General features: G+C 40.7%; 1 long non-coding RNA gene across 1 annotated transcript in view; it reads left to right on the plus strand.

Moving 5' to 3' along the window:
* The first annotated feature begins 5,123 nt into the window (after positions 1 to 5,123).
* Positions 5,124 to 12,735, plus strand: part of LOC121829042 (uncharacterized) — a 30,480-nt gene continuing 22,868 nt past the window's right edge. Inside the window, exons 1-2 of the long non-coding RNA XR_006071817.2 lie at positions 5,124 to 5,982; positions 10,004 to 10,068. This is a non-coding gene — a long non-coding RNA (uncharacterized LOC121829042). The remainder of the gene's footprint in view (positions 5,983 to 10,003; positions 10,069 to 12,735) is intronic.

Raw genomic sequence — 12,735 nt, forward strand, 5'->3', positions numbered from 1 at the left:
AGGATGGATGGGAGGTAGCCTGGGGCTGCAGTAAATTCCATGGAGACTCACACCCTGTATGACTGACTCTAGAAGTCTCAGTCTTGGTCCAGAGTTTTTGCCCTTTAGGTGATATGGATATGCATTTTGGCAGCTAATAAATGATAATAAAATATTTCACGTGTGCAAAAAAATGAAGATCTAATCAGAAATCCAATGTTATAATAAATTAGAGAAATCTGTTAGAGCAAAACCTTTTTCTCTTTGCACTGCCATCCTGTTCTTAATTCATACAGCACTATGATGGAAAAATCCAGAGCAACACCATAGACCAAACTGAGACCATCTTGTAAATCTCCTGTTGTGTTGTTTCTTCTCATTCATTTTGCTTGGAAAATTATGCTAGAGACAATTACATGAGAGACTGAAAATTTACAGGTGCCACATTTCTAGATGACATTGTTTTAAAAGGTGTCCTTTAATTTTATTTTGTCTGCCATTAATTTTTTATGGTGACTCTCTTTTAGGGGGTAAAAGTTTTCAATATTCAATCTTTCAGCCTTATGATATCAGCATAATTCTGTCACTTCTTTGAAATAATAAAAATCTTTTTAATTTGGTTTCGCATCATGCACTGATCTCCATAAAGCATTTTACACATAATCAGTGATAAATGCATTCTTTAAAACAACTACCATTGATAAGCATCTGTGTTCATGCATATTCTCCAAGAAGTAAAAGCCAAGATGTGAGAATTTTATTGTCACATTTTTTCATATTACTCCTAATAAGAAAGTAAGACATGGTTGCTTGCATCCATCTACCATTTCTCAGGTACCATTATATTCCTTCTCAGGTCTTTGATGGGATTGAAGACTAGCAGTTATAGTTACAACTTATATATATAAGATCATATATATATATATGATCTTAGAACATATTAAGTATTAGATTCAGGTTCTTTAAGATAGGACATCTTTTGGAATGATCTTTGTAACATGCCATTTACCTACGCTCTAGACTTCTCTGGATTTTAGTATGTGTTTCTTGCTTGATATTATTCGCATTGGTTGTAGTTCCATCTTATCTAGGTCATTATCCCTCATTATTCCTGGACAATATTTGATAACCATTCCTTGGTATATAGTCTTGTATTAGGTTGGAACCTTCTTATTTAGACAAAAGGGGGAGATGTAGTGGGTAGCCATTCCAGCTTTGATCTGGAAGTTCCAACCCCCATTGAGGCTTCAGTAACTGTCACGCCTTCAAGGCAGGGACAAGAGAGGACCCTGAAGACCCAAGATCAGGATGCGCCAGCTCTCTTGGTTCCTGGACCCTGGATGCTGGAGGTAGACCGAGCAGAGTTCTCCAGAGAACACCACCGGACTGTGCTATGTCTTCCCCAGACCCTGCAACCTACCTATCCCTTCATTTGTAAGTTATGCCACTGAATAAACCTCCCTTTTAATTATGTGGAGTGGCCTTAATAATTTCACCAATAGTACCCTTATAAATGAGGTCTTAGGGGCTGGAGAGAAATGACTCAACTATCCAGAGCATGTCTGGTGATGTGTGAGGAGCCAAACAAACCCAAGATTTTCTCAGAGGCCTAGATGGAAGGACAAAGGGAACTTTAGTCCTATGCCCTATGCCCTTGTCCGGGAGTGGACATGGCCGGGCCTGGATCCAGTACCTCATAGGAGTCGAAGTTACAGTTTCGAGGGACTACACTCTTCCCCTTGGACTGTGGTTATCTGAGATACCCCATGTTCTCTTTGTCAAAATTGTCTGACTTAGCTCTCTGCTAACCTTGGCTGTCACCCCCTGCAAATCGCGTGTATGATGTTGTACTTCTTCTTCATAAACTTTCCTCTCATAAGTCTTCAGCATGTGCAGGACCTCCTGGTCCCAGCTATTGCTTTTGTCTTCTTTATTTCTTGATCTCTTTAATTTTTCATCTCCTGTCCTCACACTCAACACCTTGCCATTTGGGACCCTTCTTCCTGCAGGTTCAGATCAGTTAAGAGCCAGATGACCCCAGTTTGATTCCCTGAACCCATTATCTGTAACTGTAGTCCCAGGGATCCCACGCACTCTTCTGGCCACACTGGGGTCCAGGGACACATGTGGCGCACAGACATACAAACAGACAAAGCCCACTAACAAAGATTGTTTAGTGAGTGAATGAATGAATGAATCATTTATTAGGTTAACTAACATTAAAAGGTGTATAAGAGAGCCCCTTAAGTGCATGCAAAGTTTATAAAATAAGAACACTTAGAAATTTAAAAGCTGGTTCACAGAGAAGTGAACTATGAAATTGCCCAGTGAATAAATAATACAATCTATTTCCTTAAAAACTTAAGTTTCCTATCCATTTTATATGTCTACTAAATTTCAGTGTTTTCATATAGTTTGAGTTTTTACTGCATCATATACAGCCATACTTTATGAAGAAAAATGAAAGTTTACTGCTCCAGAAGCTCAACTTTGTTCACGGTTTCAGCCCTACTCATAAAACTGAATAATCAAAATTATATGCAAATTCACCTGTGTACTTCAAGAGAGAGTTCCTGATAATATGACCTATATTTGCTCAGCTCCATGGAAACCATTTCATTCCATTATGCACACACAATTTACATAAAATGGGTGAGGGGGGTGAGAAGGTGAGAGCTATGAAGTGGGCACAACCTAGAGGGAAACAATGGGACAAGATTAAGCACTGAGGAGAGAGGTAAAGGAGCAATCAGAGACACCTGCTTGGGTGAGCCTGTGTGAAATCTATCCATCCGTAATGGAGAGTCACGCTTTCCAAATGGTCGTGTGAGCACATCAGGTCACTTCTACCCATTTGCCAAGTCTTGTTTACTTAGAAATAAGCTAGACCAAACTGCAAAAGCAAAGTCAGTGATAAGAATACTGTTTCCCACAAAATGCCACACACAAAAAAAAAAAGTGCATCGGTTTACCTTTCACTCAGTCTACCAACAGAAAATACAAAACAAAGACATACTCCAAATGTCTTAGACCTGTTTGACCCATGAAGAAGCCATGCTTGGTGCTGCTGGAAATACTGAGTTCATTGAAAAGAGGCAGGAAACGCTGCTTGAATTATACAGTCACTTGCTTCAGTTGCTCACTTCCTTGTGCCTTAGAAACTTGGCCATCCAGTGAGTACATTGCAAACCGTGTCTCGGGAAGGTAAACCAGGGCAGCACCCTCCCCTGCCGTATTCTATTATCTCATAGATACTGATTGATTATATAATGTCATATAGTTTTTCTAAATGATTCTCTGAACATTTTTTCCCATAGAGTTTACTGTTTTGAAGCATGAGTGAGTTTCTGAACGAAGCAAATGGTTCTTGCAGTAGAATTGAAAGAACACATCTACTTGACCTTGAGCATGTTTGCTTGGTGTGTGTATTCCACTTGAAATAAAATGGTCCTGGACCTGAGTATCACTGAGCTGAGAAACAGGCACACAGCACCTTTGGAGGAAGGCTGATTTGACTCTGACACTTCCCTGTTTGCAAAGCCAAAGTTGTTGTACAAATCACACGGTCTGGAAAGGGGAAGGGGGAGAAACTGCTTCATCCAGTTTTTCTGCCTCAGGGCTGAATCAGATACACTTCAGCTTCCATTGTAAGCCTCTCCCAGGATATGAACTCCTAACCAAGACATCAGCAACCTAGGACAAGTACATTTTCAAAGAGTGACAACTTGAAGCAGTAACTTCAACCCATCTACCAAAAAGCATAGAGAACTGAATGTTTAATGTAATTTGAGTCAAAGCAGAACTGCTAGTTATATTTCTGGGTTTGTCTGGTTAGAAAATTTGGTAATTGAGAGCACATAAGCGCTGGTGAAGCAACAGCGATTGCTGTCTTTCTGTGTCTGTAAGCACCCATTTCAAAACAGTGTGCTGAAAGCTGCGTACACACCCAAGCATCATCTAGTTTTTGGATTAATGGGTTTCTAAATGCAAATAAAGCGGTAACTAAAATCATAACTCAGACTATCCATGGGGAAATTGTCTGAAGGTAATATAAGTATCATGGATGGCTTTTATCATTGTTAATTCTACTAGAAAGAGAGCGATTATCTCTGCTTCAGTTTTCATTTCAAATAGAGGCAGCAAGAGGCAGGAAGGCTCTGTTTTATATTTAAATATGCTGTGCTTTATATTTATATTAGAATATGCTTTGGTTTCTACTTTTAAAAGAATTTTAATAATTGTTGCTTCAATAAGATAGAATAATGGTTGAAGGCAAACAGTAAGAAAGCAATAAACCTGAGGATATTTACCAAATTAGCATCAATTCCAAATGAAACTCCATGACCAATGAGTTTAGAGAGTTTGGAAGACCAACCCCCACGTTTGTTTACCCCAGGAACTCTTGAGGAATGAGGAATAAGAGACTTAGAAATAGAGGGGAGAGAAACAGAGAGAAAATACAGGATAGACTCAGGTAGGAAGGATCCTATCCAAACAGGCCCAGAACTTTTTTCCAAAGGTCTATTTATAACAATGCCAAGGGGTGGAGCAAAAGACCTCCCCCTTGCTAGTTACAGTCAAGTGTAGACCCTTACAAACACCTGGTACCTAGACCCATGGTCCAATCAGCCTCTTATGCAGTCCTGCTGGGTACAGCCACTAGGGAACCTAGTGGGCTACAAAAAGAAAGTGTTTCATGAAAGGCAGTGTTGCAGCCAGAAGAGTCAAAGGATAATAAATGTCTCAGTCAATCCAAATTTCCTTTTCCTGATTTCATGTAGTTAAGTCAGTCTCCTAAAGACACATAAGAAGGTAAGGGTCTCTCCTACTGCAGCAAAGAAGAGTGACTTCAGTTCCAAGTTAAGGGAATTTTTTTTTCTACCCAATTTATAGGGAAGGTGTATTGAAATTTGTCAGGGCAGGGGGACAAAAATGTAGAAATCTTATTTGGTAGCAGACTGAAAAATAATTAAGAAAGAGAACTATACATAGCAGAAAGGCCGTAGAGAAATCTAGTAAAATGGTAACAACTTTAGTGAAGCATTCGCCAAGAGAGTTAGAGAGAAGGACGGTGGGAGAGTGGTGGATGCAAGCCACAGAGAGCTCAGCAAGTGGGTGGCTAGAAGAGCCGGAAGTCGAGAACCGAGAACCGGAAGAGATGTGAGGGAGAGGTCGCGCTGCAGTCTGAAGCAGTCTGCACTTAGAGGTTTGCTGTAGGAGTTAGTCAGCGGAAGATGCTGCACGTGGCAAGAAGACCATCGCCATTCTTTAACCAGGCACGTGGGCCGGATGTTGCCAGTATGAAAAGATAGTCATGAGAAGAAATGACTGAACCAAAACATAAACCACTCAGGGAACATTAAAGAATGGGAAAAGAACAGTTGGGCAAAGCAGTGGGAGCTGAATGTGGCACCACCTAAAACTTCCACGCAGCAAACTGAGGGGTGAAGCAATGGACATGAAAACATTAAGATGGGAGTTAGAAAGGAAGCAAAGGAATTTGGAAAACAATGTGCTTGCAGAGTCTGGGTGATTTTCCACCTTGCATCCCAGAGGCTGGGGAAAGAAAAGTGTTGAAAATACAAGTCGGGTGGTGGTGGCGCACGCCTTTAATCCCAGCACTCGGGAGGCAGAGCCCGGCGGATCTCTGTGAGTTCGAGGCCAGCCTGGACTACCAAGTAAGTTCCAGGAAAGGCGCAAAGCTACACAGAGAAACCCTGTCTCGAAAAACCAAAAAGAAAAAGGAAATACAAGTTAAAAATACAAGCTTACTGTAGTGGGTAGCCATTTCAGCTTTGATCTGGAAGTTCCAACCCCCCATTGAGGCTTCGGTAACTGTCACACCTACAAGGCTGGCGAGAGAAGACCCTGAAGACCTAAGATCGGGATGCGCTGGCTCTCTTGGTTCCTGGACCCTGGTCACTGAAGGTAGACGGAGCAGAGTTCTCCAGAGAACACCGCCGGACTGCGCCACACCAGACCCTGCAACCTATCCCTTCACTTGTAAGTTACCCCACAAAACAAACCTCCCTTTTAACTATGTGAAGTGGCCTTAATAATTTCACCAATAGCTTACTGGCAGGTATACTTCATATGACACTGAATGAAGACCTAAATAAGGAGAGGGAAAACAGTTATTCCTCAGAATAAGTAGAAAAGAGAAAACAGAATGCTTGACAATTCAAAGTAGTGGAGCTTGAGATGGAATATCTAAAGTATCTATGGAGGAAAGGGAGCTGGGGAAAGCCCTGAGCAGTATCTGTGCTTCTGGTGCATGAAAGACATTGAGAGCATTCAGAGTAGGACACAGGAACTAGCAATGAATCTGTTACCAGGACGCCTTCAAACTTCTATGGACTCCTACCATTCATGTGGTAGCTTTCCCCCATGACTTACTTGCCTCTCTCCACTTAAAAGCCAGATGCTGCCACAGTCACTGGAGAGTTAATATCCTAAATAACAAGCTAGCCCACTGAGCTTACAGTCTTCAACTTTAGCCTGTCTCACGTGTGCCCATGCTTCTGCCAAACTTTTAAAGAAGTAAAGTGGCTACCCATTACTATGTTTTCAGATAAAGAAAACCTTGAGTCCCCCTTGCTTGCTTTAATTACCGCTACTATCAGTGTTTAGGAAAAATCATTGTTCAGTGCTTAAAGAACAGGTGGCCTTGGAAAATTACATTTGGCCTTCACACTGCTTCTATCATGTCAAACTCTATTGAAAGACAATATATACCATTGTTTTCATGTCCTAAATTGTCACATCCTGTTGCTCTGCACAGGTCTTTAAGTGCCAAGTTACGCCCTGGAGAGGGATGTTTTCCAATGGTGGGTCAGTCCGTTTCTTAATAAGAATCTTAGTTCCAGGTGAAAGAACAGGTCTGAGGAGCAGGCTTCCAGGCTCAGGAGAACCTGCTAAGTGGAGTAGAACTGGATTTCAAAGTTCTGGCATGTGATTTTATAAGCAAGCGTAAGATGAGACCTTTCTCTAGAATTGGACAAGCAACTTAATTTAGGCAATTATCTTTCCTACATTAAAAAAAAAAAACAAAAAAAAAAACAAGCATTTAGAGTGTGCCCCATAGCCAACCTGAGAAAAACATCCACAAGGAAAAATTTCACTAACAAAAATTCTGAGTAGGGATTTGTTGAATGAATTTCAAGCCCCCAAGTAATTGAATCAGGAAACAATCAATCAACCCCCTTAGAACGGTCAGTGTAATCCAACTCCTATTTTCCTCAAATGAACCTTCTGGACGGATGGAGATATTAGTTCAACTCAGTTTCATCTCCTCACATGCCATGGTCTAAGAAAGGAGACATGGTCACTAGAGAGTGATGCCTCAGGCCAGCTCTCACCTTTTTACACTATCAAGAAGGATCTCTCCTCCCCTCCCCTCTCTGTGTCTCTCTCTCCCTTTCTTTTTCCCCTGTCCTTACCCTCCCCTCTCCTTGTCTCCCTGTCCCCTCCAGTATTTTCCTGCCATGAACTTTAAATTCTTCACTCAGACTGAAATAAAAATTTGCCCACTCTAATAGTTATATGAGTATTATACTTTAGTTTTCCATGAGGAATAATTTTACATCTTCATCTTAAAAAAAATGAGCTCCTTTATATAACAAGAAATGTTTACCAGCTAAATATCCAAAGATCTTTTAATCTCCTTTGGAGGGCCTGTTTCCTTTCCCTCTAATGATTTTTGTTGTTTTCCTCCAGGCTAGTACTGGTTTCTCCACATACCTTTAAAAATGCAGTAGTTAAAGCCAGACATATTCAAAGTCAATTTTCAGTCCGTGTGAGAGGGCCGAATTATACTCTTTTGAAATTTTCCTCAGGATTATGGAGACCTTAAACAAGCCTTTGGCCTATGGAGATTCTGTCCATCCACAGTCAGAAACAAATGTGAGCAGAGAATGGTCCAAAGGCAAGGCTGTTCTGCCAAGCACAGCAAGCTAGCAGAATCCACCGAGTCCTGAGCTTGAGCATACTTGAAGACTTTCCTTGCTTGAACCGTGTATCCGAGGCCACTGGTGCTCCACCAAAATCTAGGGGGTTTTCCCCTCCTATAATAACAAGATTATAACTGAGTACGAGACTGGACTACATTTCCTGGCTCTCTTAAAGGTATATACAGCCTCCTGAGTTCCATCACTCCAGAGCAATGAGAGGAGATGTACCTGCTACTCCTGAACCTGAGGTTTCATTCATATACTTTTGCTAATGCAGATGGCAATAAGGCTCCAAACCAGTAGCTATCACTCCCCTGAGAAAATACAGCATTAAAAATGATGGTATTGATTGCCACAACTGGGAGATATTGCTGGCACCTGGGGAAGACAGTTCAGTAATTCTGAAAAACAGTCCACGATGCACAACTCAATATCCCACAGCAGACTATGTCAGTCACGGCAAGGCTGAGAACATCTACTGAAGGGGATGACAGAGTAAGTCCAGGTTCCTGAATGACTACAAAAAGCAGGGCACGCCTGCCTACTGAATACTGCCCAATAATGAATAGAGCCAGAAAGAAATTTCTACTGTTGTTGAACCTAAGAAATGTTGACTTTGTGTGCTACCACAAACCATCCCACTATAACAGGAGACCAAATAACATACAATTTTCAATGTACAAATTAGCTTGAGCATCTGCACATGTAGATCTCTCCATGTGTCCTTTACTCATGCCTTTTCCTTGTAGTGCCTTGTAGGAGCATCTTAACTTCCCTGCTTTTGTCTTTGTGTGTTTACTTCTGCAGAGTGCTTTTATTGGATGGCTGCAGTTTTGTTTAGGTACATTTTTCACAGGGAGTCATAACCTCCACTGGGACAGGATCTATACAACTCTCTGGGAATGTAATTTTTATTCTTGGTGCTATTCCTAGTACAGAGTTGAGTATGTCTCAAGGGAGCTGGCTCAGTCAGTAAAATATTGGCTGGGTAAGCATGAAGACCTGAATTTGGATCCCCAGCATGCATATTAAAAGCCAGATGTGGTAGTGTGCATCTATATCCCCACCAGGGAGGTGGAGATAAGGGGATCTCAGAACTCACTAGCCAGACAAGGTAGCCAAGTTAATGGGATTCCTGTTTAGCAAGAGACTATGTCTCTAAAAATGAAGTGGAACTGTATTAAGGAAGACACCTGATGTTGATCTTCAACTTCCATATGCATGTGCACATGCTCCCAAACGCACATACATACATACAGAGAGAGAGAGAGAGAGAGAGAGAGAGAGAGAGAGAGAGAGAGAGAGAGAGAATAAGTGAATTGAAGAAAACAGTCTGAAAATGGAAAGTAGGCGATGAAATCAGGGAACAGCTGTTGCTGTTTCTAGCATGTCAACTAATGGTCAAGTGCTCAACTTCTAAATCCTCACCAAGCTACAGTTAAATGAGTCATTCTAAAAGTTTGTTTTGAATTTACCTTATCCTTGCCAAATTATAATCCATAGGATCTACATTCTTGTTTTTGTTTTCTGTTATTTTTACTCATTGTTTAAGGCAGCATCTCACTACATAGGTGAGACTAACCTAGAACACCCTCTGTAGCCCATACTGCCTACAAAGTCATGATCCTCTTGCCTCAGTCTCCCAAGTGCTAAGATTACAAGAATGCACCGCCATACCCATCTTTTTTTCCTACCTTTCGAAGGTAGTCAATAAGATCATGAGGTCCCTTTTCTTAAAAATACTGATTGTCCCTTCCTGAGGATGAACTGTTTTTTGTTTGTTTGTCTTTTTTTTTTTTTTTTTTTTTTTTGAGACAGAGTTTCTCTGTGTAGTTTTGGTGCCTGTCCTGGATCTCACTCTGTAGACAAGGCGGGCCTCGAACTCACAGAGATCCACCTGGGTCTGTCTCCTGAGTGCTGGTATTAAAGGCATGTGCCACCACCACACGGTGAAGATGAACTCTTAAAGAAATGAAATTATAAATTGGAACAAACCATAATTTTGTCTTACTGTTTTAAATTAGGAGGCATGTCTTTAAAAAAAATAGAGTTAATATCCTTCTTTATTTCTAAAGGGAGATTTTCACCTGTGATTTAAGAAGAAGAAGGAGGAGGAGGAGGAGGAGGAGAAGTAAAACATGTAAGTCACTTTCTGAAGACCTTTAAATGGCAATGAAGAGATACACATATGAGTGGTGATTGACGGCAGGTGCGATGCACAGTTAACTGTGGGACAAAGCAAACATGGGAACAGTACTGTGCACATACGAGATCTGGGTGAATGGAGTGGTATGTTTAGACAATGATTTCTGGAGAACGGTGTGCCTGTAGTTAGTGAGCTCATTCCTGGGAAGGATATGTTATCAGCCTGGTTTAGATTAGGGGAAAAATAATTTCATTGTTTCTTACTGACATGGAGTCCTAACTTCATTTCATTTGGTGAGTTGTAAACTTTCTCTAAACACACACTCTAATCCACAAGGAGAGGGCAAAATGCACAAGGTTATGGGAAGCATTCAACTGGGCAGAGGATATCTGAAAGATCTTCAGAGGGGAGAAAACAAAACTCAGAATAAAATAAAAATTAAGATGCTAAACTCCATGGCTTGTTGTTCAAGATTTTCTGCAGTCAAGAGTCCAACCTACTTTGGCTGAAGTAGCTGCAAAATATTCTCAGAACCCTTGGATTCCCTTCAGCAGTGTCCTCCAAACAGACCACACACACCATGCACTCAGCCACTTTAAACCTAGAAACTCATTTTCCTGTACTATTGAAAGCCCACACATTCCTCCGATGTAAGTAGAAATCCTGCTTTGTCATGGCAATGAAGCTCTTGCTTTGTCACATATCTTGAATTGCCATCTGAAGGACTGTTCCCTCAAATAGCACACTTAACATGCTACTTTATTGAGATGTTTCATAGTGTATTTTTTTTCACTCCATCTATTTTGTTAGACATAGCAAAGCAATGTCCACATGTGACCACATTTGTCTGGAGTAAATACATGTGTAGGGAACACTCACTAAACACTTCTGAAACTCTTGAAATTAAAACACTGACAATGAGATTATTTCGAAAGCACTTTCCTTAGACAGGTGTAGTTTGGCGATACTAATTCTTCAGGGGGGAAGCTAAATTTTTAAATTAATTCAAACCCCAACCAGAGAGGAAAAGGAGTACTACTATTTCTAAAATGTGATTATATTCACTTAGTTGATGTACTACTTTTATTGATGTAAATTGAACGTCAAAAGGCCACGTCATGAACTCAAGTCTATAATTTGGTGTGGCTCCCATTATGTTTGTTTAACCAAGTTGGCACTCTGCCCAGTAGAACAACCAGGATACTGTGGAGCCTTAAGACTGTTAGTTCGTCGGAGGCAGCACTAACCTGAGCTCACCTGTGTTCCTGAGTGCTCCCACACCTGCCCCTGCAAAAGTTGTACTGTCTCCTCTCTAGAGCTCCATATATCCTAAGCAAAAGTCACTTCTAAGTACAAACGTATTCTTATGCTTTTCATGAGTCATAAAACTGTGGCTCTTATAAACAAAAGAAGACTTCGAATAGTATTGAAATTGAAAAGAAAAAATGCATCCAATTTCTCATACTAGTGACCTACACTTAACTCTGCCTTTTATGTCAGACTACTGAGTGAGATGGTATTGACGTTTTCATATCCTCAGAAGAAATCATCGTAATAAGTTATTGAAGAGAATATAGCAATACATAAGCATCGCCATTTAGTATTTATATTTTCCAATTTCTGCATAGATCAAATATTATAAACCCAACATTTATAATCAAGAACTAATATAAAGAACTATATCCCTGTGTATAGTACTGAATAAGTATCTCCATTCTAAAATGAATATAACTCATAGTGGAATACATCCATTTCAAAATCTATTTGCTTAGTTTAGGGGCTTTCCATAGTTGAGATATTTTTTTAAAAAATAAGTTTACCACCTTTTATTATTCTGATGATCAGAGTTTACCTCTTTATGAGTCTAGGAGCCCTTGTTGAATTGTGACTATACAAACTTAAGTCACATAATCCTCTCTCAAGAACACAGAAATGTCGAAGGTAGGAAAATATTATATTAATAACACAGCAGTCTGCTGCGCCTTGCCCCACACCCACAGTGAGGAATCTAGTGAACGTGAGGCTACAAACTACATCAGAACATAGTGAGACACCACTGGCAACTTCTAAAGGAAGGGAAATCAAGGATTAGTACTGTGTCCGGCTATTGCTCAATTATGTCATAGGAGAAAGCAAATTTATATGTTTCCAAAGTAAACTTCTGGAGCCACTGTTGCCCACCCCCACTGTCGCACACACACACACACAGAGGAGGGGAGAGGGCAGTACCCTTGCCAGCAGGAAGCTGGAAGGCAGCCAGATTAACCCATTCAGGACCATATAAAGAGGCCAAGGCCAACAGGATGATCAAGTTCAGGTTAGGTTGGCAGAACACAGAGAACAGCTGCACAGTCCTCTCTATAGACTTTTCTTGCATTTACCTAGACTACAATGAATCCCACCTACAAATGATACATATTAATTCATACTGGGTCATTTTCAAGCCTGGGAAAGACAAGTGAAGACTGGGTTGTGTGAGACAACAGAATCACAATTTATCTTCAGCAAAGCACAGCTTTGATTATAGATGTTACCTGTTGGTGTAGGGACTGTGAGTTTTCAAGGACCTCATAAAGAGACAGAATAAAATGACAAAACAGATCCTAGGTCCCAGGTGTCTCACACCAAGCCTGTGAACTGGGGAGGTGCAACAGAGCCCAC

The sequence above is a fragment of the Peromyscus maniculatus genome, chromosome 4 (assembly GCF_049852395.1).
Source record: "Peromyscus maniculatus bairdii isolate BWxNUB_F1_BW_parent chromosome 4, HU_Pman_BW_mat_3.1, whole genome shotgun sequence".
Taxonomy (NCBI): Eukaryota; Metazoa; Chordata; class Mammalia; order Rodentia; family Cricetidae; genus Peromyscus; species Peromyscus maniculatus.